Source organism: Leuciscus leuciscus (assembly GCF_965113295.1).
Source record: "Leuciscus leuciscus genome assembly, chromosome: 21".
Taxonomy (NCBI): Eukaryota; Metazoa; Chordata; class Actinopteri; order Cypriniformes; family Leuciscidae; genus Leuciscus; species Leuciscus leuciscus.
The window spans coordinates 30,385,710-30,402,872 of NC_138745.1; the positions used below are offsets into that span (position 1 = coordinate 30,385,710).

General features: G+C 38.4%; 1 protein-coding gene across 8 annotated transcripts in view; it reads right to left on the minus strand.

Annotated features, from left to right (window-relative positions):
- sdk2b (sidekick cell adhesion molecule 2b) overlaps positions 1-17,163 on the minus strand; it is a 300,705-nt gene that overhangs the window by 163,808 nt on the left and 119,734 nt on the right. The window contains exon 1 of one of the 8 annotated variants that reach the window (XM_082151853.1): positions 11,105-11,255. The exons of the other annotated variants lie outside the window; for them this stretch is intronic. The gene's annotated coding sequence lies outside the window, so the exon portion shown is untranslated. Of the gene's footprint in view, positions 1-11,104; positions 11,256-17,163 lie in introns of those variants that run through there. 8 annotated transcript variants of the gene reach the window in all.

Genomic DNA, 17,163 nt, shown 5'->3' on the forward strand with positions numbered 1-17,163 from the left:
GTGCGGGCTGGGGTCTTGCTGCAGAATAAAGGAAGGGGTGGTTAAACTACAGAATTGTAGATATAAGTGGAATAGGTAAATATTGTATCATAAGGAGATCTACTGGATGTCTGAGTCACCATTTCTAAAGTGAAGGCTGATTGTATCCACACAGGCATGAGTTCTTTTATTCTAATATTGAAATGAGTAAGATCAAGCCATATGAGGCAGATAGCGGGGGATAAAAAGAAAATCTGGATGGCCAATTTAAGTCTCGGACCCAGCAGTCATAAATTAATAAATCCTTTCTCTTTTAAGGTCTTTTTCTTGCTATATATCACTGTCTCTATGGCTTTTTTTTTGTGTGTGTGTGTGTGTGTGTCTTTTTCTACCTCTCTCCATTTCTATTACTTTTCCCTTTAATGCTGTGTAAATGTGATATAAAAACCTTTTTAGGAGGTTTTACCTTTCAGAACGTAACATTCTTTCCATTACAGCTACATAAATTAGTTACAAAGTCCTTTCTCTGGATCACTGTTTCTGTCCCTGGCCGCTCTTTTTTTCCATTGGTGCAAAAAAAAGAAGTCTGATTTAAAAAGTCTTAAACACTTTAATATTGACCACCCTCCTCCTTTCCTCATCATTCATTCACACATTCCTCCTTTCATCTAGCAAAGGCGGATGGCACATAGATGGATCTCGAAAGCCCCAAAATATCAAATTATTATCATTGATTAAACTTACATCATTCAAAATCGAACAAAAAGTAGTCTGTAATATTTACAGACTGCAATTCTGGAAACATGTGATGGTCGAGTGATTCAATGAATCAATTACTAAACCGATTCGTTCAAAAACAGTTGATTCAGGAACTAAAGTGACCGACTGCGTCCGAAAATGCGTATTTGTGTGTGTGTGTGTGTGTGTGTGTGTGTCCATAATCTTTAAATTAGACATATTTTGAATAAGTACTTATTTTGTGAGTGCTAAAACAAGTATGTTTTATAGTATGGATGTGTGTAGTATGAATGTAATCTGGAATCTCTACTACATTCGCCATGTTGTCATTATCATGTGACCTACCAGCATCAGTTGAAATATTTCACTGCTGTTCACAAATCGTCTCCCATGGCCTCATGGGATAGTAAAGAGTCCATATGCACACTTCAGAATCCCTTTTTCCCTAATCTTTTATGAGTACTGTGAATTCAGACAAACTTTTGTCACATTCAGTTTTTCGCCTACTATATAGTAAGGAAGCGATTTCTGACATAGTCTTTATGAGCGAGCCACTGAATCACTCATTCAACCAATTTGTTCAAAAGCACTGATCCATTCAGGAGCTAAACAAGTGACCATGTACAGTATATGAGCGATTCAGCGAGTCATTCATTCAAACAATTCGTTCAAAGCCATACCTTTACATGTTGATTCGTGCAGAACTGAGAGAAATCACGACATGTTCTGCATGTCATGATGAAAAAATAAAGGGACTCTGATGCAATTTACAGTTACACTTTATTTCATTTATTTATTTAAGTACATTTAAGTACTGAGTAATAATAAACTACATGTACTTACTATAGGGTTAGGATGAGGGTTTGGTTCAGGGTTAATTGCATGCATCATTTATAGTTATTACTACTGCAACTACAAGAAACGTGTAACAATGACCCTGTCAAATAAAGTGTTACCCAACTTATTTACACAGAACCAAAGCTTACGTAAATACTATTGTTTTGCTGCGTTGAACACACTTTTATTTATTTCAAGAAATGCAAAATGCAGCTTCTCTTCACCTCCATTGCTCTGTTTCTGCACCTCATTCTGTAACGCGAGGGAATTGTATGTGAGAGAGTTAAAATACACACAGGTGTGAAACAAGGTGCCTTGTGAAAGCAAGTGTTTAAAAAGTGTAGCGCTTTATTCCACAGAACCCCTCTGCTTTTCTTCCTCTGCTCCCTGGTGAATTGTGGGACTTTGAATAAATAATGTGTTTGAGAGCTGAGGGTACGGATGCAAAGACTGACAGAAGACCTCTGGGGGCATTTCTTTCTGTGAAATTTTGCCTGCATCTCTTTCTCTCTGTCTTTCCCCAGTCGGCCTAAATATACCACCTCTCTCTCTCCTTATGTCTGCCTTGTAAGTGACGTCAGGAACTCTTAACTCTTAAGATTTAGAATGGGAAGTGTCTGAGAGGGTAACGCTGAGGGTAAAACTGTTTTAGGGCATTTTGTGAATGTTGATTAGACAAGGTGAATGTTTTATACAACCTATTTTCCTTCTGTATAATGCGACATATTTAAAAGTATGGAAGCTTGTTTCCGCCACAGAATAAAACAATTGCGACTTTTTTTCTCACAATTCTGACTTTTTTCTCTCGCAATTGCTAGTTTATATCTCACAATTCTGACTTTATGACTTGCAATTCTGACTTTTTCTCAGAATTGTGAGATATAAACTCGCAATTGAAGTTATAAAGTCAGAATTGCTTGATATTAAAGGGTAACTCTCGCCAAAATGCAATCTAGGGTCTTTTTGTTAATCTACCTGTGGCAAGCTTTTGTTTAAAAGCATAATTAGAATGGAAACGCCAATTTTAAGTTTGACCGTATTTTCGTTTTCGGTCAAATTGCCTTTTGAATGGGAGTGCTTGGGGCACTTCTATGATAGCATTAAAAATCACTATTTTAAAACACTAAGAAGGCTCGACACAACATGAAACTTTGCTCGAAATATCACCAGGGGCTCTACACATGAGCATTGATAACATTGTTTGTGTACACAACGTAAACTAAAAAGAAAGATTTTGAACAACTCATTGAAGCTGTGTCCGCCGGCATTTTGACAGTCAAAAATAGTCAATCTCCGAATGCCATGTAACAGGGAGCAGAGTAAAGATGGAAAGCTCCTAAAGCTTAGTTAATTCCATATAAATTCACGGATAATTTGTTGTTTTGTCGTTAGTGAAAATCAATATTGACCTTGTATTTGAAAAAGGATCATCATATAAGAAACAATGCTAAAATTCTGCAGTTCATTCGCATTCGGAGATCGACTATTTTTGACTGACAAAATGGCGGCGGACGGAAACAACAACAGCTACAGTGAGTTGTTCAAAATCTTTCTTTTTAGTAAACTCTGTGTACACAAACAATCTTCTCAATGCTGGAGTTCATGTGTAGAGCCCCTGGTGATACTTCGAGAAAAGTTCCATGTTGTGTCGAGCCTTCTTAGTGTTTTTAAAATAGCGATTTTTGATGCTATCATAGAAGTGCTCAAGTTCAGTTAGTTGCAAGACACCATTTTCTTATTTTTGTTTTCTACATTTTGATCAAAAAAAAAAAAAAAAAAATTGTGTTAACGACAGCTGAGTGTGACTTGATTTTATCTGAAGCCAGACCAAATGTACTACCAATCATACTACCATGTAGCCTGGGTTTCCCCATGCTGCCTTGAGCAATTGTATTCACGCTGCTAGGCAGCCTGGACACCATGGACCAGATTTTCCCCTCAAAAAGGGATCCAATCACAGAACGGGGAGGGAGCAGCAAGACGATGACGACGTCTATGCGACACACCGAAGCAGTTTGTTTATATCTATGGATCCAACATGGCATCAGACGCGAAGTTACCTTTCGATGCAGCCTTAGATAGTGTTCTAAGTAGTTTAGAACGCAAGTTTATTTCGTCTTCTTCCTCGTCGAATTTCTGCCGCTCTACATACGTCATCTGGTATAATTGAAACGATTGGCTATGAGCTACGTACAGGCACATTTGATAGACATTCGTAGCGCCCAATAAACGGCTCTGGGCATTCGTAAACCACGCCTCAAATACGAGAAAACGAACATATGGTTCCCAGACCACGTCTCAATGAGATGTGGTCTGACGTTAGCCAAGCTAACTACCATGTGCCCTGTATGACAAAAACTAATGTATGACCTCCAACACATCATAAGATCTAGTCCTGCTTTACACATGAATATGACAAAGAACAACATTCACCTAAACGTGGCTGCAATACTGAACCCTTCGAGAGTAAATTTTTTTTTGTAAAATAATTCTGTACTTAGGTTCTTTTTGAGTCCAGTCACCTAAAGTGTCACTTCTGAGAAAGTAGTTTAGTTGTCCTGGGGGGCTCTCTATTTGTCACGCCAGGCCTTGTGGGACAGGGTGCTGTTTTTGGCAGAAGGTCGGTCAACAGCAGCCTGAAGGTGTCTGAGCCTCTGGCAGTGCGATATGTTTCACTCAGAATGAATAATACTGCAGCAAACTATGAGAAATGACTGATCAAAAACCAACGACAGAAAAGTTGTTCTACCGCACATGTGAATATAGACACAAATAAAAATAAGATACACTCACATTCTCTTTTTCACACTTCCCCATATTAGATTGACATCATGTTTTCATGTGGTCGCACCAGGACTTCTTCTGCCTATGGTAGGGGGTTAGCGAAATGTCAAGGAGTAAGAAATCGTCAAAGCGGCACCAGCAAAGTACAAAATGCATTGTTTGACACATCCGTGAATGTCTGCGCTGTCAGATCCAGTAAGTTTAGCCTTGCTGTTCTGAATATGATACACACACAATCTGATGTGACATGCATTGGCACACCTCTTCTCAGCGCACTACACTATCTTCCACAGACGGCGAGTGATGTGATGAGCATGACCCCAAAGTGTTTGGAGAGGCTACGCGTGAGACAGCAGCAAAATAGGAGGAGAAGAGGAAAATAATGCGATTCCAAAACCAGCATGGCAGGTTTTCAAACCGTGCACTTCAGCATATGCTAAACTATCTGATCCGCCTGGCGGGACCGTTTCAGTTTCAATCCATCTGAACATGGGAAACATGGATGCCGACAGACAGACAGACAGACAGACAGACAGACAGACAGACAGACAGACGGACAGACAGACAGATAAATAGATAGATAGATAGATGATAGATAGATAGATAGATAGATAGATAGATAGATAGATAGATAGATAGATAGATAGATAGATAGATAGATAGACAGAAGGATATACACATACATATACGAGGATAGATAGACAGACAGACAGAGAGACAGACAAACAGACAGACAGACAGACAGACAGATAGAAGGATATACAGACAGACATACATAATGAGATAGATAGACAGACAGACATATAGATGGATGGATGTATAGATAGATAGATAGATAGAAAGAAGGATATACACACATACATATACGAGGATAGATAGACAGACAGACATATAGACAGACAGACAGGAAGATAGAAGGATATATAGACAGACAGACATATAGAAGGATAGATAGACAGACAGACAGACGGATGGATGGATGGATGGATAGATAGATAGATAGATAACAGCACAGCGGTCCACAATAGTCTTTGATTCTAGTCCTCCTCTGCCTCTCCTCCTTTGTGTCTCTTCCCCTGCCTTTACTTTTGCAAATGGCACATTTGCATGTGTAACTCATTCACATTTTTTGATTATCAATAAAAGTATGCAAATGCTATCATCATTATCCCCTCTGTGCACAACAGCTGTTCACAATGATCTGCTTTATAGATGGGCACACGATGCCGCTGAAATAGATCGAAATTCCTTAACGCAAGATGGAAAACTGGGATCTTTTGATAATCTTTTGAGTGTTCTCTCTGTGTCTCCTCCTCTCTCTGCTTTTAAATATGGCTCTGTGAATATTTCAGGAGTCTATATTTAACAAAATCAAATCCTTTTATAGCATCACGAATGACAGTTCCAAGATCACAGCTACTGAAACAACTGCCATTACAGGATATTGGAGAGGGAGCGGGAGAGTTTATTTTGTATAGACCCTTGTAAATAAAAAATATAAAAAAGTTGGACAAAATATGTGTTCTAATAAATACAAATATGTCTACACAATTACTGTGTATCCACACTGACCCTTAGACGACCTGTGGGTTTCTAAAACATATTAAGACCTGAGCGTACTCATTATGGACTGTTTTTTTTAATCATGTTTCTGTCTGTGATCTTGTGAATAAAACAAAACACTGTAACACACACACTTTGACAGGAATCAAGTTAGCTAACAGTTAGTTAACACGTCCCTCCCGCTGTGTTTTCTGCACCACTGCTGAATCTATACCAGCAAAAGTCGCAAATTTGCAGTCTTGAATGAGATGAAATTACAAGAATGTACTATAAACATACAACACTTCTTTCTATTGTGTTGTCTTATGGAAGCCATTTTCACCTTATTTAGCAAGGATGCAAATATATATATATATATATATATATATATATATATATATATATATATATATATATATATATATATATATATATATATATATATTTAAAATAAATGCTTTGTTCATTAAAGAATCCTGGAAAAAAAAGTATCACATATATATATATATACTTTTAAATTGTAATAATATTTCACAATGCAACCGTTTTTGTAATCAAATAAATACAGCCTTGTGATACTTCTTTCAAAAACAGTAAAAATCTTACCAATCCCAGATGTTTGAAGGGTAGTGTAATTGCAAAATTGTGAGAAATAAAGCCACACTGCAAGATATAAAGGCCGCATTTATATGACATGGTTCAAGTGACCCAATTCGGTTGTTCCTCCCATGTGGCACAGATCGGATATGACCCGTGAACGTGTAAGCAGGAAAAAAACACATGGATTCTGATATTCTCAGATCGGTTTCAGGCCTTAATCATATGTGGAAATATATCTGTTATGAATTGGATATGTGCATTTGCGTCTGCTACGTAAGAGGACAGATCGGATATTCCCGTCAATGCGAGTCGTAGGTCATTGAAAAAGCGACGGTGGCGAATGACGTCAACTCAGGTGGACACCAACCGCAATCACATGACTCTTTTCAATGCCCAGACTGCAACAAGGTCCCTGCTCTTTTTTCTCAAACATTGTAGTTGAAATTATATTTGAAATGCTTTCTGCCTTCAGTCAGGCTTCATACACAATCTGGCTTATATCACAATCTTCATACACAATCTATAATCCATACTAGCCATCCAATCCGAGGTGATTTGAGAGATTCATATGAAGGGAGAGGGCATATGAATGATGGTTTCATGGGTTAACAAGAGGACACCAGTTGCATTCTGGGAAAGGATGGTGGAGTTGAAATAACACGAGGATGTTCAGAATCAGTTTGATACTGATAAACACACATGCACACAATGTATACACTCGCATAGAAACAACATGACATTTACTCAGGCATCGGGGCAAAATCCTTCATGATAGATTCTCAGTGCCCAAGTGACGTGACCTAAATCCTGTTCAAATCTTCCCAGATGACTAAGTCTTACAACTGATTTCAAAATGAGATCAAACTGTTAATGGATGGCATGACAAAGCAGAAATCGCCTTAAATTCTTAAAATGCCTTTGGTTCAAAGGGTCTTATTACAAAAGGGGGAAAAAAAAGAGCTTTCTGTGATTTGTGTATTCCACAGGGATTTAATGGTACACTTTATATAAAGGATAAGTATGTAAGACAAAACTGAAGATTATAAAAGGTGACAGAATGAACAACAGGAGGTTGAGTCAGATTGGACAGTGTAAACAGCCAGGTGCCAACTCACTGTCAGGGGCAATGACCCCTCACCTTCACATTCAACACTAACTGCTGACCAATCAGAGCAGAGACTGACACCATGCTGAGTCAGTTACCATGGTCCCTTTTGACTCATCAACACACACACACACACACACACGCACGCACGCACGCACGCACGCACGCACGCACACACACACACACTTTGTCATTAATTCACTATCTATCTATCTATCTATCTATCTATCTATCTATCTATCTATCTATCTATCTATCTATCTATCTATCTATCTATCTATCCATCCATCCATCCATCCATCCATCCATCCATCCATCCATCCATCCATCCATCCATCCATCCATCCATCCATCCATCCATCCATCCATCCATCCATCCATCCATCCATCCATCCATCCATCCATCCATCCATCCATCCATCCATCCATCCATCCATCCATCCATCCATTTTAGTGTGTTCATTTTCGTTGTCAATAATTATGTTGAATATCACCATTCAGCTGAATTTTTTAAAAATATTTTTCACCTGAATGGTGATAATGAAATGCAGTCGTTTGTGAGCAGATAATCCTAGAGGTTTACTTAAGTGCCTGAGTTTAAGGCAGAAACACAGATGAAATGTTGGATATGTATTAGGGAAAGAGGTAAGAACCACAAGACTACAGAGAAGTAAAGGAAACCAGAGAAGAGAGAGATTCAGCTCTAAATCTCCACATATCATCTTTCCACCACTATTCTACAAGAATTGTTCACCCAAAATTTTTAATTTGGTCATCAATTTTGCCGTGCAAAGGAAAGACCGTAACTTAGTTTTTGGTCGAAAATGAGTTATTTATATTTTTGGCACATTCAAGACCTCCTTTATCATGTGGATGAGTATCTTGAATCAATTCCGTTGTTTTTTCGAGAAAATAATGAGTTGTCTTAACAGTAACTTCCAAAAGCCAATGAGAAACCAAGGCAGAACACCGTAACATCAGTTACCGCTCTTTGGCTTTGTTCTGGAACGCTCAAATTGAGTTACGGTGCTCTGCCTTTGTTTAGCCGTGCGTCAATATGAAGTTACTGTGCCGGTGTTCTATCAAATAATGTTACCTACCAGATTGTACGGTTATCTGCCTTTGTTTTACTGTCCATTAAAATTTAAATTACGGTGTAGTCTGTGTACTTTGAACAGCTGCCATCAGTCCCTCTAACTTCTGATGTCCTCAGAGCTTTGTCCTGCACAAATGTGATCAGAACATTTAGTATGGTCTGAAACCGCTCCATCGACAAACGTGCGATATCGATTGCGAAGGATATATACACACTCCATCGACAAACGTGCGATATCGATCGCGAAGGATTATTCAGAGTTGACAGAAAAATGTTACACCTGCCGTAGCAGATGAATACAACAAAGAACTAAAGCCCCGCCTCACCCAGTTCGGGTACCGGACCTGGTTGAAACACTCATGCATCTAGCTGGCAGAGTGCCAAAACTTCGCCGGCGCCTTCAGCACCGCCCTAAACACGGTCGAGCCAACGCTGGACTAATATATCTATGGAGGTATTTTGTCATGTCAAATGTATTAATAATGCCATCAGAATGCAACTAAAGCACATAATAGCAATAAGTAGATGGCTATAAATAATTGTAAATCATACAAAATAAATGCCATGATCACTAGATTTTATACAGGTGTTACTATAATGATTTTGTTCATTTGTTGTTGATTTTGTTTTGGTGATCAGCAACCAAATATTAATAATGTGGAAGTTACTGCCTTTTGCCTTGGCATGACTTCTCACTTTTTGCTGACAATACAAAGGCAGAGTACAGTAACTTTAAAATAGTGGTCAAAAGTCAAGTTTGAGCTCAAGATTTTTTTATGTATATAATTTTAATTACTAAAACATCTATTTGCCAGATTTCCAGTGTCCTACCTATAATTAATTTGGCGGGACAACTAAAAATCTTTAAAGTCATTTTTCTCAGTTCCACACTCTAGCGACTTAAGGTCTTTTGCCTTTGTAGGGCAGAATTACTCACCCACATGCCATTCCAAACTGAATAACTTTCCTTGTGTTACAAGGAAAAAATAAAGTCATAAAGGTTTGGAACGACATGAAGGTGAGTATTTGATGACCTAATTTTCATTTTTGGGTGAACTATCTCCCTTAACCTGAAATTCTCCAGGCTCTCAACAGGTCCGCACTGAAATATTCTTGGCTATTCATTCATCCCCCTGCGCCCCCACCGTCCTCCGAACATCACGCTCCAGAGCCCACTAATGACACAACGCAGCAATTCATTTCATTAAAGTGATTTCTCCTTTCTTCTCTGCCTAATTCATTCCTTCCAATTTTTCCCGCACTTGATTAAAAGATAAAGGAAAGCTTATTAAATATTAATAAGTGTGGATTGCTTTTAGGTGCTCGGTGCAATAATAGATTTTTCTCCCCTTTGCTTCACACTGAGCGGATCTGTGTGCGTCCGGCACGAGTGCCACTTCATTATCAGTTGTTTAAAGCAAAGCTTTCATTTCACTTTTTTATGTGTTCACCCCCCCCTCCCTCTCTCTGTCACGCTCAGGCTAGTTTAAACCTGCCGCTCTAAAGACGTGCTAGCGAGGCTTGCTAATTAGCGTTAGCGATACTCAGCAGGTTCACAAACTTTAAGTTCCTCTTCAAATGACTTATCCTGACAAAAATCACAGCTTAGAGGGGGGAGCATTCTTTAGCACTGTCAACTCTCACTCTAGAAGTGTAACAGTATTGTGATATATCATCGTAAAGTAATAGTTTCAGAAGGTAATAACATGTTGCTTTGATAAATACAATTTAGTAGCAGAAACTGTCAAAAAACATGACAGCATTTTACAATTTACCATGCCATTATTTACCTTGCCACTTAAAACCTGCCTTTCAAAATCACCATTCTCAGTGATATGAGGGTACTGCCGGTACTACTATGGCATTTTATACATGTTAACTTTGGGTTGCTCTAGCATAACTATAAATTTCCAGTCAAAAAGCACTGTAATTTTCCATAATAGCCAATGCAACTGCAATGAAATATTTCAAACATAAACACCTAAACCAATGTATATTTTAATAAGATCAGTAAGTGTGCCTCACAGATGTTTAGTTCATATAAGTACAAATTCTAAGTAAAAAACAGTATTTGTATATATATATATATATATATATATATATATATATATATATATACACACACACACACACACAAGATATATATAGATAGATGTACCATGCATTTTTAGGACCTGTTTTTGTACATAAATCATGGTCGGATAATCAGTCTGATAATCATCATATCATCGACACACAATGGTTGTTTTCTTTATATCATGTTGCTTTTTTTTTTTATGTCATCATAACATCAAAACAACATCTGATGTGGGAATTCAAAATTTGGCTAACAGTCTTCCAACTAAACACAACAGACAGAAGCACCAGCCGAAACCACCTTTGTTTCCAAAGTGACAGCTGCACAGACTTATGGGATCTCTTACTGTGAGTTCCAGCTGCTATTTCCTGATCAGCCAAAGCCCTGGAGTCGCTCTCACCCCCCAGGATCCCTCACTTCTTCTCTTTTGACTACATCTCCACAAACTCTTCTAACCGTTACCTTCCTGCAATCCTGTCGATTCGGCACCAATCAGGTGGCCTCAGCATCAACCTGGAAACGAAAAGTCATCCCATATCACCCACACAGCATGCACTTCCTCCCACACAAACACACACCAACCAGATCCTGACGCGCAATTGCTGGAGGAGAACCGCATTAAGAGAGCGAGACAGCGGGATAGACGTGCTCTGGAGTTCACGCATGATTATAGCCTGATAAAAAGACATGATAAGAGAGAGAGAGAATCGTTTTGCATAAGATCGGGGCAGCAAAGGGTGAAACTCATGTCCAAATTCATCAGAGGGAAAAATGACTTCCTCCCCCTCATCTCATTCTCGCTTAGTGGAGATGAACAGCTAAAGCCGTTCGTGTCTGTTTGCCTTGCCTTATACATCGCCATGTTGAGTGCATGATTGGCACTATAAGAACCTAAGTGCTTGTGCCGTTTTATCTGAGAAAGGATATATACACCCAAATTGGCAGTTAGCAGGTGGTTTGTTTTCTTAAACAACACTGGCAGACATAAAACATTGTCAAAAAAACGGAAATAAATGCTTCGGTCAGTTTACTCAAGAGTGGATGGCAGATAAATTACACACTGCGAGAGACGCTCGGCTCGGCTGCTGACACGAGCAGAATCAGGCCCTTCTAAGGTGAGATGAGACCAAAATAGACCCGTTATGCTCTCCGCTGTGGAATCCACACTGATGTCCAAATCCAACAATGGGCCTCCAGCATACTGGAGCTCCTAACTCAGGAGTGATGTAAGTGCTATTTGTGACTCCAGAATCACAGTGGCCCAGAAAAGGATAACGTGTTCAAGCGTGTGTAATAAAGCGTTCTTCATAACTCTGCGTTTCCATATAAAAAATAAATATGCATTTTTTATCCTTTTGATATTTTATTTTTTAAAAAAGAGCAAAAATCGAACCTTTTATTAAAGTAAAAGTAGTCAAAAAAAGTTAAAAGTGGGGGGAAAATCACATTATGAAGTGAATGTTTTTCTCCAAAACACATTGGGAACAATTATTTGCCCCCTTTTAATAAATGCTTTTTGCAACCTCCTTTTTCCAAGATAACAGCTCTGAGTCTTCTCCTATAATACCTGATGAATTTGGAGAACACCTGACAAGAGATCAGAGACCATTCCTCCATACAGAATATCTACAGATCCGTCAGATTTCCAGATCCATGTTGGTGGATCTTCTCTTCAGTTCAGCCCACTTAATTTCTATAGGGTTCAGGTCAGGGACTGGGATGGCCATTGCAGATGCTTGGTTTTGTGCTCAGTGACCCATTTTGGTTTTGATTTTGATGTTTGTTTTTGGATCACTGTCCTGTTGGAAGATCCAAACATGGCCCGTTATAAGATTTCTAGCACAGGCTGTCAGGTTTTGATTTTTTATCTGTTGGTATTTGATCGAATCCATGATGCCATGTATCTGAACAAGATGTCCAGGACATCTTTATTCTTTTATTTTGGATAGCCCCTTGAGATGTACCATCTCATTTTCAAGGGGGTCCTTTCAATCACTGATTGAAAATAACAACAAGAGCCACACATGCTCAAAACATGACAATACACAATAACAGCACAAAACAGCACAAAAATAAAGACCAAACTCAACAGGACATCATTCACAGCATGTTCCCCCACTAAGACCCACCACCTCCCCAAATTATACAATAAATTACATGGTTTACATTGACAATTTTTTTTCTTTTTTTTCGTCTCCTTTTATATAATAATAATAATAATAATAATAATAATAATAGATTTTATTTATAACGCACTTTTCATTCCGAAGAATCTCAAAGTGCTACACAAAAGAAAAACAATAATAACAGAATACTAAAAAACATAAAAACAATAAAACAATCAGCACATAAAAGCCTTTCTAAATAAAAAAATATAATCTCCTAATATAAAAAAATATTAGGTAATAAGGCCTCATAGGCTGTTCACATGACATTACAGCATTCTAATGAGCCCAAGATTTACTACAATATAAGCTGAGAAAAAGAATCCTCAATTAAAACATGTACATGGTGTCTTTAAATATGCAAATAGTGCCGATTTAAATAAATGTAAAGATGTGATAGATTTCAGTGACAATGGGAGGTTATTCAAATTTATGACAAAATGCTCTTCTCCCAATTTCCCGATGGATTCTTGGTGTAGCAAAAAATGAATGTAGCAAGTGTCGTATAGGATAGGCTGAGATGTGTCTGACAAAGTATTGTTGAAGATAAGGGGGACATTTATTGGCATAATTAATGCAATTAAAAATAATGTGTTGGTATATACCAGTGATACCTTCTTCTTTCTTTAGGTTGGAGCCAGTCCAATTTTTCATAAAGCGTGCAGTGATGTGTCATAAATGGATACCTTAAAACAAATCTACATATGGAATTAAATAAAAGGTCTAGAGCTTTGAGAGAAGTAACACTTGATGTGTGGTAAACAATATCTGCATAATCAATTAATGGTAATAGGAGTTGCTGCGCAATACGCTTTCTTGTACCAAATGTAAAGCAATCAATTGAACGGTACAACTGCCACAAGCATTGTTTAACTTTCTTGACTGTAGCTTCAATATGAGCATTGAATGATAGCTCAGTATCTAACCACAGACCCAGGTATTTAAATGCATTTACATTTACAAGAGATCTTCCATCATTCATGCTGATTTGTACTTCATTCGTGGTAACTTTAGATGGTCTCATCTTAAACAACATAGTGCATGTTTTTTTCTCATTAAGAAAAAGGTTGTGCTCTCTGAGCCATTTCTGGACAATGCTAAAATCCGATTGTAATGCATTTTGTACCTGGTCCTTCTGGTTATACGATGCATATAGGACTGTATCATCAGCATAAAGATGGACATTACAGGATAAACAAATACAGGGCATATCATTAATATAAATAGAAAAAGGGAGTGGCCCCAGCACAGAGCCTTGGGGCACACCTTTACCTATAAACATCTGGCAGACAATTAGGCCCACAGCATTAAAGATACAGCAGAGTATTTCATTTTACACATACATTTTTATCCCTGTATGAACCAAACCCATATTAAGTGTTTGCTGCCAAAAAGCTCCTTTTTTTTTCATTTATTTTTTATCATCTAACCCTAACCTTAATAAATGCACCTGATCCAGCTAACCAGGTCCTTCAGGCTTACTTGAAAACTATGGCTGATTCCAAAATTGCCCCCTATACCCTCAAATAGGGCGTTATTTGAGGCAACACCAGCCTGTACTGGTGTTCGAAACCATAATGGATGTTATTGAGTGCACTTTTTCAATCCCACATTGCACTGCAATAACGACTGCACAATAGATGTACGCTCAACCGCTGTCCGAATTCGCTCAATCCTTTTCATTCACCTATATGTATGTGTGTTGGAACTAAATTCTGCAGAGCTGTGGCTTGGTTTAAACAGTTAGCAAAATGCACAGAAACTAAAACTGCATGTATGCAACAACTTTATATTCAGCATCCTTCATTGCTGCAAAGTTCCACAAAGTCTAACTCTTGTAGACTAGACAGATAGATAAAGACAGAATAAAAGAGGGTGAAGTCAAATAAATAATGGATAAAGCTATGATTTTCTCCCTTGTGAAAGATCGTTCTTGAACAGGAAGAACCTGAACTGACGGGTCAGAAGAACAAAGGTAAAAGATTTGAGAATCTGACCAGGGCCTGAGAGCCAAGCAACCTGAGGCCAAAACACACACACACAAATAAAAGCCAATCTTTATAAAGAGGAAACCAATGCTGTAAAGCAAATGTTGGGGGCCATATACCAATCCTAAGATGGGGCCCTGTATAAGGACTGTATTTACATATTTGGCAGACGCTTTTATCCAAAGCGACTTACATTGCATTTCAAGGTACACATTTTAAATTCTTATCAGTTTTTGCTTTCCCGGGGAATCGAGCCCATGACCTTGGCGTTGCAAGCGCCAACACAGAATATCATGGGCTGTATCTGAAATCGTTACCTATACCCTCATTCACTAGTCCCTACATCAGTCCAGTAATATAGTTTGCTCGAGGGAGTGAATGAAAATGAGCAGACACTGAGTGAGCCTGAGGGGCTGCCGCTTTTGCATAGTTTGTGCTTGCTCTTTAATAATTATTTCCAGTAGTAATGAAAAGGTTTGTCTTGAACTCTGTCATAGAAACTATGTATAAACCTTAATTAAACAATTTAATAATCAGTTAAAACGTTGTAGACACATTGGACCAGCGGTTTGGAAAATGGATAGATGGATGATTCTTCTGCTGGCGCCATCTTCTGGTCAGAAGTGCATTGTGGGTATTCTCTAGCCGTTAGGCATACATCGGTTGTACACTCGTTATTGTGCTGCATTGTGGGATTGAATGAGTAGACTCGATAACATCCACTATGGTTTCGGACACCACTACAAATGGCAAATAGTGCCCTATTTAAAGGGGTCATCGGATGCAAAATTCACTTTTATATGGTGTTTGCATATACATGTGTCTTTGCAGTGTGTGGACACAACCACCATACAATGAAAAAAAATCCATTCACTAGTCTAAACAGTCTCAACAATCAAGCCGTTTGGATTTTCTCATTTTTGTCATATTGTCATGCTCCGCCTACAACCACTGACGGACTGTCCATATTAGCATATTTCTGTCCTCAGCCATTTGTATACTGTCCACTAAGGCAGCACTTTAAGTGTCTCGTGTCGACACCCCCCATGGAAGAGAGGGGTGGGGTGAGCAGTTGCTCATTATCATTTAAAGAGACATGCAACGAAATGGGTCGTTGTAAACAGAACTGTTTTTGAGGAGGTAAAAAAGGGTGTTGTTTTACACAACCATTGAGGAATTTTAACCAAAGTATGTTACAAACTTTACATGAAGACCCTAAAGAATCATACCAACTTGTGGAAAATGGGCATCCGATGACCCCTTTAAGGGTTTTGGGCAGAGCCATGGAATATGGCCGATTTTGGATGAATACATCAAAAGTGGACTACTAATGAACTACTACTACCCTCCAAAATAAAAGTTGAAGAAATTCTAAAATAAATGTATTAGTATTGTACAGCAGAATGTACTTCTAATCAACAACAACAATAATACAATTTATCAAAACATTTGAACGAATATTGCACAATATCACACACATTTTTGTCCATGATTTAACTTCATACTTTTCATAGGGCCCTGTTATTGTTTTAAATTAAAGCATCATATACATAAAGCACAATGGAATCTAGACAAATGTAAATGGAATTAAAAACAATTTTTTTATTTTTTTTTATAGGGCTCTGTTAATGGAGAAGTATGCTTTTAGATTCAATATCTGGTATCCAACCAGCTTAAACAGCCAAATCTTGACCCTTGACCCTCCTGCACTCACACGTTTGTCTGCTCACATTTTGCTTTGTCCGTGAAAGCGCTGCAATGAATCAGATTCAAAGGCATCGCATTGTTCATCTTGAAATCTCTTCAATTGAAGACATTTTATTGATTTTGGTACTTTAACGAGAACAAGTCCATGCGCACAATATCGGATCTGATACTGATACCAGCATAGTACAATACATTGCCGGTTCTAATCGACAATCTAAAAGCTTCTCCTAAATAATGGCGCTACAAAAGCTGCTACTATTTTGTATTGTGTCAAAGAGAAAGTTCTTGCTTGTTAAAGTGTTGAGAGTCGAGACCATGAACAATGTGTGTGCTCTCCCTGTGTGTGTGTGTGTGTGTGTGTGTGTGTGTGTGTGTGTGTGTGTGTGTGTGTGTGTGTGTGTGTGTGTGTGTGTGTGTGTGTGTAAGAGAGCGTGAGAGACTAACAGCACAACCATACCATCAGCGTGACATGATGACAGTGGTTGGTTTCCTGTAATAGGGCTGGTGGGCGGCACAGCTCTCCACATCTTTCCCGCTGTTCTAAG